This window comes from Puma concolor, chromosome B3, assembly GCF_028749965.1.
Source record: "Puma concolor isolate L17-30 chromosome B3, mPumCon1.1.hap2, whole genome shotgun sequence".
NCBI classification, from domain to species: Eukaryota; Metazoa; Chordata; class Mammalia; order Carnivora; family Felidae; genus Puma; species Puma concolor.
Window position 1 is genome coordinate 58812563 of NC_141672.1, and position 12682 is coordinate 58825244.

The window sequence follows — 12682 nt, forward strand, 5'->3', positions numbered from 1 at the left end:
TTTTTCAAAATTGTTTGAATTATTACTCAATTTCCATATATTGTAACTTAAAAAATGACATTTAAATATTATATAATTTTTCAAGTTTCTTTCTATCTCTTTTTGTTTACTTGGCATATTTTATTGAAGAAAACAATTCATATATCTAATAGACAATAGTCTGAACACTGATGATTATAGCCATGAAGTAATTTCTTATGGCCTGGTAGATAGAGTTTTGACCATATTTGCATTCAGTTATTTTTGACAAGACTGCTTTATATAAAATTTTGTGTACTTCCATTCAAGGGTGTGATGTTTAATTTTATGTGTCAACTTGACTGGGCCACAGAGTGCCCAGATATTTAATCAAACATTAATCTGGGTTTGTCTATGGGGATATTTTTGGATGACATTATAGTCAACTAAATACAGCCAATTGCCCTCCCCAATGTAGGTGACCTTTGTCCAGTTCATTGAAAGCCCTCCCTTCCTCCTACCCATGAATAAGAGGAAATTCCTTTTTCCTGACTGGTTGAGCTGGAGTATTGGCTCTTCCTCTCTCCAGACTTGCACAGAAAAGAAACTCTTCCCAAACTTCACAGCTGCTGGCTTTCATACTGGAATTTACACCATTTACTTTCCTTATTCTCAGGCCTTAGGACTCATACTAGAACTACACAATTGGATCTCTCCTGAGATCTTGGGACTTCTCAACCTCCATAATCATGTGAGTCAATTCCTTATAATAAATGTTTTTCTACGTATGCATCTCTTTCTCTAGAGGACTCTGACTAATACAAGGGGATATGTGTAGGTCTGTTTGCCTTTGTTTTTGTGACATTTCCATTAATTATTACTGATAGATCTGCTACTTAAGGACTCCAAAACAGTAATATTCTAATTCTTATTTATTAGTTTGTCTATTTATTTGTTTATTTGTTTTCTTGTTTATTTATTATAAAACTCATACAACTCAGTAACAAAATAAAAATAAACAACAGGATTGAAAAATGGGAAGAAGAAGTGAATAGATATTTTTCCAAAGAAGCCATACAAATGGACAACAGGTATACAAAAAATTGTCCAATATCACTAATTATCAGGGAAATACAAATCAAAACCTCAATGTGATATCACATCACACCTGTTAATATGGCTGGAATAAAAAAAGACAAGAGGATAACTAGTGTTGATGAGGATGTGGAGAAAAGGAACCCTTAGGCACTATTGGTTTGAATGCAAATTGGTGCAGTCACTCTGGAAAACAGTATGGAGGGTCTTCAGAAAATAAAAAATAGAAATACCATATGATCTAGCAATTGCACTTCTGGGCATACATCCAAAAGAAATAAAAACAGGATCTCAGAGAGGTATCTGAACTCCCATATTCATTGCAGATTATGTACAATAACCAGGATATAGAAACCACGTAAGTGTTTAGCAGTGGATGAATGGTTAAAGTTGAGGTAAGATATGTACATATCTAGATGAGTTATGAAAAAGAAAAAATTCTTGCCATTTGCAGATCATGGGTGGATCTTGAGGGCATTATGCTAAGTGAAATAAGCCAGACATAGAAAGATAATACCTCTTATCATTTATATGCAGACTCTTAACAAAAAATGAAAAATCATAGAAATAGAGTAGAAAAGTGGTTGCCACGGGCTATGGTGTGGGGGAAATAGGGATAGTTAGTAAAAGGGTAAAAATTTTCAGTGATAAGAAAAAAGTAAGTAGGGGCGCCTGGGTGGCGCAGTCAGTTAAGCGTCCGACTTCAGCCAGGTCACGATCTCGCGGTCCGTGAGTTCGAGCCCCGCGTCAGGCTCTGGGCTGATGGCTCGGAGCCTGGAGCCTGTTTCCGATTCTGTGTCTCCCTCTCTCTCTGCCCCTCCCCCGTTCATGCTCTGTCTCTCTCTGTCCCAAAAATAAATAAAAACGTTGAAAAAAAAATTAAAAAAAAAAAAAAAGAAAAAAGTAAGTATATATAAGAAATTAGCTTCTCTTACCCTATATTTCCTGCCTTTTCTCCCTTGGGAAAAATCATGTAAATATATTTATGGTTTGTTTTTCTATTTTTTAATATGTTATTTAGTACCATGCTACACATTCCATCTTGCTTTTTTTCACTACAATATGTTGTGAAGAACACAGCATAGTATTATAAAAAGATGTAACTTATCTGTAAAATTTTCATAGAAAGGTTTTTGAGGAAGAACTATGTTTGAAATTGGTCTTCAGAAACCACCACTGTTCATGGGAAAAAATGAAAGTGTTAAAATTTAGGAGCATGGAGATCAATTAGAAAGCTACTAGCTGTGTCTAAATTAAAACATGAAAAATTTGAAATGGCTAGAGATGAAAAGACACAAAGTTAGAGTAGATGGTTTTGGGAAACTCTAAGATGTGGGTAGTAAAAGAGGCCATTATTTAAAATAATTTCAAGGTTGCAAAATAAGGTGACTGAAAGAATTATGGTGACATCAATATGAGTAAGAAATGAATAAAACAGTAATTGAAGATGGGTTATTATACAATCAACATTCAATTTTGGGTCTATTTTTTTATATGTCTGCCATATTGTCTAGCAGTTTGTGAAAATGAAAGATAAGACTTGGAGAGAGGTCGGACCTAGAGACATACAAATTCAACTGATTTACATAAAAGGGAGAGATCAGTAAAAGAGATTGGTGAAAATGCCAATGAAAATAATTTAGAGCATGGAATAGACAGACAAAAATGAAAGAGAAACAAACAAGCCAATAAACAAAAACACACCAACACAGAAGCTTTAATTGAATGCAATTAAGGAAAGAGAAGGAAGCAAGTATGAGACTGAAATATATTTTGATCAATGTTTGAATGTAATAAACAATAAATTTTTAAATTATATTTGGTCTATAGAAATCAAGTGGCCATTTTTTGATATCAGTAATATTTGTATCAGTTTGGTAGTAAAATTCAGAAAATATATTATAGTTACTTGTGTGAATATAGAGAATTTAGTTGTCAGTTAAATGAGCTTATCTTTTTGATGCCCTTAAGGTACTTAAAATCCATAATGTTATAAAGCATATTTATACAATGAATGTTCTCACTTTATTTTTGTTTCTATATGAGTCTTGTAGGGAGGAAAAACTGTGTCTACCCACATATGGAAAATCTTGGTAATATATACTGGAATAATGGGAAAAAGCTAATTTGAAACAGAAGGAATATGACACTATAAGTTTTTTACCTGTGTTCCACAGGGAGTGTAAAGTTGTAGCTGAATCAATTAGAAATTTGTTACTTAGATATAAAATGCAAAACAACTAAAAAGTACCTTTTAGAGTACAAATGCTGCATAGGACTTTGCAACTGACTATATTACTAGTTTTCTCCCTACGTTTAATTCCAGAACTATATTTCCTTGCATATATATATATATATATATATATATATATATATATATATATACCATATTTAAGTTAAATATATGGTATATACCATATATTTAAGTTAAATTATACCATATATTTAAGTTAAATTATAATTGTATTATAAATATGTTGATTATTTAATAATACTTTAAAAATATTTTATATCTATGCTTACATAGTTATCATAATTCCTTGGTATCAATAATGCAATAATGCCTTACAATGATGTAAATATAATTTAACTTTCTATCCAAGACATCACATATATTTCTGTGACTAAATTCATACTATAGAGTTTCAGTCTAAACATGGTCTAATTTCCTAACTTATTATCTTTAATAATAAATCCCACTTGTGCTTCACTTTCATAATTATCATGAATGCTTTCTAGAGTCTTGAGAATCTTTTCTCAAATAAGTTTTGCATGTATAGCTACTTACTCTAATTATGAGTTATTCATTGTTCCAATGAAGTATCTTTTAAGATTTGTAGTGCTGTTACAAAGCATAAGAAATGCAGATCCTAAAACTTCTATGTGTTTATAAGAAAGGGAGTGCAAGTATTAAAAAAAAGACTTACAATAATGATATATTTAATATTAAGTTTATCTACTATATGTAATTATCCATTAGCTGATTCAAAATGTTTTCAGTGTAAATTAGAATTGTTCAATGAAAATTATACACCATCCTTTCTTAATGAAGGAAAAATAATTGGTAAGGCTTAAAAATATAATGTAGAAAAAGAAAGCTGAAGGAATGCCTTGAATAGCCAAAAAGTGCCTGACCTGATATCCATTATGAGGATTGAATAAACCAGTCTCTTTGGCAGATTGTCTTTAGGTCATTTCTATAATATTCATTTATTGAAGTTGGACTTCTAGATGAAGAAATTCATTTTGTTTCATATATCTGCTGCAATGCACTAATGTTGAATGTTTTAATTTCTAAAATTCAAAGAAATTTCTGTAGGTTAGAAGTCAACTACTTGTCAGAAACAAACAAAAAAACATGAGTGAGTATTACACAGACCAAGTACTATATATGTTGTATATATAATTACATATATATATATTAACCTAATATATAGAATTTAAAAATAACTTCCCCCAAACTGCCTGATAAAACAGGTGTCCCTAAATAAGACCATAACAGAATAAAAAATATTCTATTTGGTTACATTGGAATCTTGTATACATTAATAATTCTTCCATATTTGTGTCTATTTCCATACATATATGTGGAAATATATATATAGAAATATATATATGGAAAAAATATTATATACACACATACACATACACAGCAAGTGCTCTAGAACAGGGGAGGGGCAGAGAGAGAGAGGGAGACAGAGAATCTTAAGTGGGTTCCACCCTCAACACAGAACCCAACATGGGGCTGGAACTCATGACTGTGAGATTGTAACCTGAGCTGAAATCAAGAGTTGGACACTTCAACTGAGCCATACAGGCATCCTTATTTCCTTATATTTCAAAAGCGGTACATTTTATCTACTTTTGCTACTCTGTACAGTATTTGTGGACAATTTCATTTAAAATCTAGGTATTTTCGGGGCTCCTGTGTGGTTCAGTCAGGTTAGTGTCAGACTTGATTTCAGTCTCAGGTAATGATCCAAGGATCATGGGATTGAACCCTGCACTGGGCTCTGCAATGGGCATGGAACCTGCTTAGGTTTCTCTCTCTCTCTCTCTCTCTCTCTCTCTCTCTCTCTCTCACCCTTTCTCTCTCTCTCTCCATCTGCTCCTCTCCCCCACTTGTGCACTCTTTCTCTAAAATGAAACAAAAAATAAAATAAATTAAAAAAAATAAAATCTTGGTATTTTCAAAGTATCAAGAAGAAGTAAATTTTACTGTGTTTAATGAAATTACCATTTTAAATACAATCATTTTGTTTATTTCTTAAGTTATATTTTTCATATTTTCTAACTCATAACAAAATTTTAATATATACACACATATATTTTAGATACAAAAATCTTGTGATAGTAGAAAGGCCCAGTTTGAAGGAATTTTCCCTCCAAATATTTCTTTGTAGATGTTTTTTTCTCCATTTGTTTTAAAGCTCCCAATGGTAAAATTTTCACATGCTTCAGCTACCAACTCAGTTACTGAAAAGATGTGTAAAACATTTATCCTTAATGGGCTATAGATGGAACATTGATCTTAAAGTCTCTGAGGAAAACAAATAATTGAGTTCATGTAATTTAATTGGTTCTAAAGTTGATATTAGAATGCATAATCCACTGTTTTTAACAAATATGTGAATTAAGAGTTTTACAATAAAATAATTTTATGTTTTAAAATTTTATCCTACTGAACAATGTATTTTTTTTTAGTTTCTCTCTCTGAACTTTGATTCTGCTGCTTTTCATTGAAGAATATTAATGTTTAATTAATATTAATACTATTAATATATAATATATTATATCACTATGTTATAATATATGTAATCCCACTTAAAGTAGAATCTCTTATAGAAAGATAATTGGATCTAAAGGGTTCACATTGTCCTTTAATGAATAAAGACCAAAATGACCTTAACATTGTTCTCAACTCATCTTATCTTTACACAGGTTTCTTTCTGACCCTAGGTCCCTGATCTCATTTTTCCAGGATACTTTTCTTTAGGTAACTTGCAATTGTGGTTTTTTTTGCTTTGTTTGTTTGTTTGTTTGTTTTTGATCTTGCTTGGTATGATGGTTTCTTTAACAATGCTGGACATTTTCCTTTCAACATCAGTTATAACTGTAAAGATGCCCATAGCTTGAATTTTTGAGTACAAGTTATGTCCTACCAAAGAAAAAATTAAAAGTGTGAATATGAGTCTTGACAAAACTGTGTCTAAATTTTTGGTTTAAGCTCTCTGTTAAAAATAATAGACAAGAGATATACCAGGGAAGATAAAGGTAGATTTCTAGACAAAGATAATAACTATGAACACTCATGTTTTTCGAATTATTCATTTGTCTATTTAACAAAAGCTGTATCCACATGAAGACATAAACGTCAAGTCCTTGGACACCTTAAGTTACTTTTTCATTTAATATATGGTCGTACACAATAAGACACAGCTAAATAGTACTTTAAAGCAGCAGACTAAATGAATAATACAGGTCACAGAATTTTATAAATTTCAACACATGGTGTTAGAATTTGGAAAAAGAAGTGAAAATTAAGAATTACCAGGGTCTTGAACTATGATAATAAATTAGAGAAGTGGAAAAAGGGGGAAAGTATACTCAGGAAGAATACATATCAATAAAAAATATTTCAATCAAGGCTGACTGACCATAGTGTATTTTATGGACTACCTAGAAGAAAGAAAAGGAATGAAGAAATATTTGGATGCTTTAAAAAAGTGGTTTTATAAGAATATGAGAGCCAGTAGATAAGAACCAGTAGATTTATGGTGTCTTATAGAATCAAACTAGTCATGGTGAGAGAGCGCGACATATGACTTGAAAGAATAGATAGCATCCAACTGTGAAGATCTCAAGTGCAGGCCGACTAGGTTTGCCTGTAGCCTATATGACTTTGATATAATGTGAGGAAATCAATTTCAATAAGAAAGCAAATCAAACTGTTTTAATTTCTCAAGTGGGTATTTGCATATTAATCACAAATATTTAATCTAAGTGTCTTCCTGTCTCAAAAGATGTGTTAGTAAATTATTCTGGGTAAGACAGAATTTTCATATACATAAGGATTTATACTTTTTTAAAAGCAATAATAGAATAGTTTTAATTAATAGATGATTTATGCAAACCTATATGATCCAATTTAAAATATAGCCAGGAATTAAAAATGTAGATGGACTACTTGAGGTGATCCCTGTGGTTAGTGATCTCTGCACATGTCTGTAAGTGACAGAGATTTGAAATTATTAATGTCAATAATTCAGAATGAAACTTTCTAATGTTCTTAACCAACATTCACATTTTTAATTGCTTACTCAAACTGCTGCAACACCTCCAGCCTCTAGAATTCATGAATAGCATTCCTCTGTAAGTTGACCCCGTCAACCCTGTTGAAGTCCCACGTTCTAGTGTTAAGTAAATAACCGCTCCAAAAGGCCACTATACCATTAGAGGTCATGACGCCATGGTCCTTGTCCATCCCAGAGACTCACACACCAATCTGGTTGGCATTAAGTTCAAAATTTCTTGCTAAAAACTATGATTTACTATGATCACTTAATTTCCTGGAATACCAGAACCCAAACAGTTATCCTATAGACATTTCCTGAAATTGACTCTATAACACATTTCTCAATATCTTCTCAAACCATTACATTGATATATATTTTTTAAACCTTCAACTTCTTTCCTAATGTTTATTTCAGGTTTGTGTACTACTCCAAACATGCTTGTCCCTAAAGGGCACTGATTTTCCCCAAATTATTTAAAGCAGAGTTTGTATTTGCTTTGCATCTCAAGGCCACTTTGAAAATATTTCTTATTTCTTCAACACTTTCTTCTCACTTGAAAAACAAATGTTATTAGATTTGACATCATCTTTCCTGTCAACTATTGATTTGGGGGTCACCCACCTCATTAAATTTTTTAAAAAATATTTATTTATTTTTGAGAGGCAGAGATAGACAAAGCACTAGTGGGAGAGGGGTAGAGAGAGAGGGAGACACAGAATCCGAATCAGGCTCCAGGCTCTGAGCTGTCAGCACAGAGTCCGATGCAGGGCTCGAACTTACAAACTGCAAGATCATGACCTGAGCCTAAGTCAGACGCTTAACCAACTGAGCCAACCAGGCACCCCAACCCCACCCCACGTTTTTTAAAGTAATTATTTATTCATGGTATTTCACTCCTTACTATTATTCCTATCATTTTCTTTGTCATCACTTCAATATTCCAGTACAAGTTTGGTTCAAAATATTCAACATTCTGGTCTCTTGGTTCTTTGAGCTCCTCCATCAATCATGTTTCCTCCTCTAAGCTTAACTAACAATTTCCATGGTCTTAATCTGGACTGTGAGGTCAATAATAACTACCGCATCTCCAGAACTTCACCTTCAAGCATCTCTGTGTCTAATCATTGTCTTTCATCTTTCCAGATCACTGAGCCACTATATTTTTATGCCATGCTGAAAAGAATCTAGATGGCAGTTATTAGCACGTTTCCCAGGCTGGGTATCTTGACAGTAATCATGCTACAGAGAAGAGAAGTTGAATACATCATTCCATAGAGTTTTGCCTACCCCATAAACATAACATGTGGGGCATAAGAATTTCTGTTACTGGAGTGAAGGACATGAAGAAGCTTGCATTTTTTATCTTTAAAAAGAAAACAGAGTACTTAAGTTGACAACTTAAAATAGGGCACATATACTATATTTCTGCTTCTAGATTTGAGTACAGGCAGAAAAAAAATGAAGCTGTTCAATATCTTGCTTATGTCTAGTACAAATATTTCTGTACTGGAAATTTGATCCTTATATGTTATATTTAACAGTGCTCATTGTGTGAACATGATCAGAAAGCTACATTTGAACCTGTATTGGACCCTAGATGAGAATCTCAGTACAATTCCTTAGGGTTTGTAGACAAAGCCACCCTTCAGCAAGTAACTTTTTCTATGGAGAAATAGTTTCTGACTTTTTACTGGGTTGTTTTTCAGACTAAAGTACTGAAGAAAAGGTACCAGGTAATTATGCCACCTAAGTCTCACATCATAAAAAAGATCTATCCAGCCACTAAGTCAGGCACATCCAACAGTCCTTTGCCATCCCAACATCAAGTGGAGGTATTATTTATTCATGAGATTAGACTAAGGCAGAACTTGATAGCATAAATCATAAATAAATTGCTGTCACACTTCCAATTCTTCCTCAAATTATATCTTTTGCATCATGATATATTCCTCATGTCCTGACTGAAAATTAAAACTCCAATTTCATAGAATGCTATTTGTTATTTGTATAAATACACACACAAATATATATGTGTGTATATACATATATACGTACATATATATATACTAATAGATGTAGGATATATTTGTAATCAATGGAAAGATGAGTGTTAGGGTATTTGCATAATTTTTGAGTGTGAACTTTATATTTTATCCATTTTCTGTAACTCTTCTGAATTTTTTATACTTACATATTGTTTTAGATTTATTTTAATAATAGGAATATTAACCCTTTATCTGTGAGCATAATGCAAAATTTTTTTCTGATTACTCATATTCTCAGACTTTGCCCTTCTGTTTATTTGTTTTTTGTTCCTACAAAAGTTTCTACTTTATTTTTATATTATATAAACCAGCAATAAAAATTGCACCTATATTTTGGGGCCAGAATTCAAAAAGCTTTCCCAACATTCAGTATATAATGAAATATACCCAGAATTTTGTTTATAATTTCACATCTTTCTTGACATTTAGATACAATATGTTTCATTTAGGGGTATAAGCAGTTATATTTTAATCCAATTGTCATTGTGCCCAAATGGCTATACCCCTGTTTTCAAACTTTTAGTAAAAAGATAATTTTCCTCAGTGATTTGAAATGCTACCTTTGTGTACAGTAAATTTCCATGTACTTGTATTTGATGTTCAATTTGTTCCAAATATATAACTTTTCACAGGTCAGCAACATAGTGTTTTAGTTATAGAGACTTTATGGTATGTTATCCTAGTTCCCAACATTTAATTTTATTTTCAATACTTGTTATCATTGAATGTTTATATTTTTCATATGAACTTTAGAATAAATGTGTCGACCTCCATCAAAAAATAGTTAGTATTTTTGTTGGTGGTGTTGTCATCATTATTATTTCAACACTACTGATCCAATATAAAAGTTTACCTGAATCAAAATTTTTCTGGGTTGTGTTTGATTATTTTGTGAGTAAACAAATTCAGGATAAAAGTAACTTTATAGTCTTGCACTAATTTAGTGTGGTAACCTAATTAATAATATTGCCACATCTTCAGAATATAACCCATTTCTACCCCCCACCTTATTATCTTGGGAAACAGGAAACCAAATATGAATTGAAACTAAATTCGCTTACAAATAAAGAACTTTTCAAGACACAGGAAATGTATTTTTATTCTACTTAGTAGAACATTAAAGAACATTAAAGAAGTAGAACATTAAAGATCATTAAATAACTTTTCTATGCCGATTAATATTTTAATATTCTGAAATCTGAATAATAATATGCCTTAAGAAATTCAAGGAGTGTAATATGATTTCTGATATAAAAGTACTTCAGGGAAAACAAACTATTTCAAATATGTTAACTATTATTACTACTCCAAATTCTTCAAACACTGTGCCGTTCTAATTTATTAATGAAATGATACACTATTGAAATGATTTCATTTTTAATAATGCCTCACAAAATTTGAATGTCTTTGCTTTCATTAGGTGATCATTCAAAATACCAAGCACAGCTGCTCATAGATGACTGACCAAACAGGAATCTCACTCCATTTTTCAATGTTCACCTGCTGACAACTTTTAGACATCATCCCTTCCTCATCGTTTTTGTCCACATTTGGGTGAGCTAATAAGAGAGCCTGTGCTTTCTCCTTCAGTACCTGCTGGAAACTGAAACCACACAAGCCCCCACCTTATCCGTACCCCACCCTTAAATGCAATAAAAGCTCCTGAGCCAGTCTCTTTTTCTGGCACTCTCCAGACACTTCAGACCTCCTTGAGATCCCTGCTCTGTGTGATGTACTACTCTTGACATTTCAGTCAAATTTCAGTGAAAGTGCCCCCTGCTTTTGCAGGGTGACCGTAACGGCTTGACCCCTGCAGGAACTGATCGATCAAGGAAGACAACACAACAGCTGCGTGGTTAGTAAATAACAAAAACTTGGTCAGTCTTCCTCTTTAATTACCTTAGTCTTATATGATGTTTAAAAAGTAATTCACATATTACCTAACATCATTTTTAATATGTTGCATGGACATAAATAGGTCCCAATAAAGTAGGCTAAGATTAAAAAGATCTGTACAATTTAGAAAACATGAAGATGTTATTTTGTAATCATTTTAATTACATGATATATTAAATATATCTGCTATTAAGGTAGTATAAACTACCCTGATTTAAATAACTTTAAATTAACATTAAATGTATGATAAGAGAGTGCTAGAAATAAGACACAACTAATAATCAACATTTTACTTACAGGATTTCCTTCACAAACTATTGTTTTTATCTTCATAATTCAAAGTAAGTAATGAATTTCTATGATATTTATCTCTTGTTGCAAGAAAATTTACCAAATACAATGGCCTCCTTTTTTATGGAAATACATGTTTTTGTGGTTTATGGAATGGTAATAATAGTAACTAAGGTGTGATGTTCTTTTATAAAACTTTGATTATCTTTGAAAATAGCTAATATCTTTATGATGTTTAAGTATCGGAATAATAGTGTTCTTTTGTATGTACAACCTGTAAATTGCCGCTGTTGGAATATTTTCATACTTTTTTGTAGATAGAAATATCTTTATGTCTTAAAATTTTCTTCTTGTGGAAATGTTATTTGCAGAATGCACTGCTTAATAAGGTTTAGAATAATAAACAATCCAAAAGATAAGTATCTAGTATTTAAGTACTCTTAGGGAAAATAAATTTCAACTTAAATGCCAAACAACTTTATTTTAAATATAATGCTTCAATGTTAATTATTTATAATTTTTATTTTATATTAAAAGACAGACGTATAAATTCTAGAGTTGGAAATTTTATTTGAAAAATTCTTTAACTTCACAGGACACAACAAACGTATTGACAACAGTGGAGGAAAATAAATCTTTCTTTTCTTTCTTTGATTTTATCTTATTTTATTTAACATTTATTCATTTTTTTAAATTTATTATTTTAATTTACATCCAAGTTAGTTAGCATCTAGTGCAACAATGATTTCAGGAGTAGATTCCTTAATGCCCCTTACCTTAGCCCATCTCCCCTCCCACAACCCCTCCAGTAACCCTCTGTTTGTTCTCCATATTTAAGAGTCTCTTATGTTTTGTCCCCCTCGCTGTTTTTATGTGAAAATCTTTCGTTTCTTATTCTTCATCAAGAACTATCAGAATTCTTACAATCTGCAATTGACAGACAGCTTCTAGTTCTGGTTAACTGCTCCACTTTCCAAACACAAGTTATATCAACTTGAACTTAACTATTCTTCACTGGGTTTTCATCACAAACAGGCAGAAAGATAGCTTTGCATTAAAGGAAACAAAAAAAAAGTTTTCAAGTTCTTTCAACATGTTTAT

The 12682-nt window shown here is 31.7% G+C and overlaps 1 long non-coding RNA gene across 8 annotated transcripts in view; it reads left to right on the top strand.

Moving 5' to 3' along the window:
- Positions 1-354: 354 nt before the first annotated feature.
- The window catches only part of LOC147579991 (uncharacterized), an 82780-nt gene continuing 70452 nt past the window's right edge, over positions 355-12682 (top strand). For 2 of the 8 annotated variants that reach the window (XR_015252402.1, XR_015252403.1), the window contains exons 1-5: positions 364-709; positions 5995-6049; positions 10815-10948; positions 11089-11249; positions 11590-11631. This is a non-coding gene — a long non-coding RNA (uncharacterized LOC147579991). Of the gene's footprint in view, positions 710-5994; positions 6050-10814; positions 10949-11088; positions 11250-11589; positions 11632-12682 lie in introns of all 8 variants that reach the window. The other 6 variants (XR_015252405.1, XR_015252399.1, XR_015252400.1 and 3 more) reach the window with 6 other exon arrangements.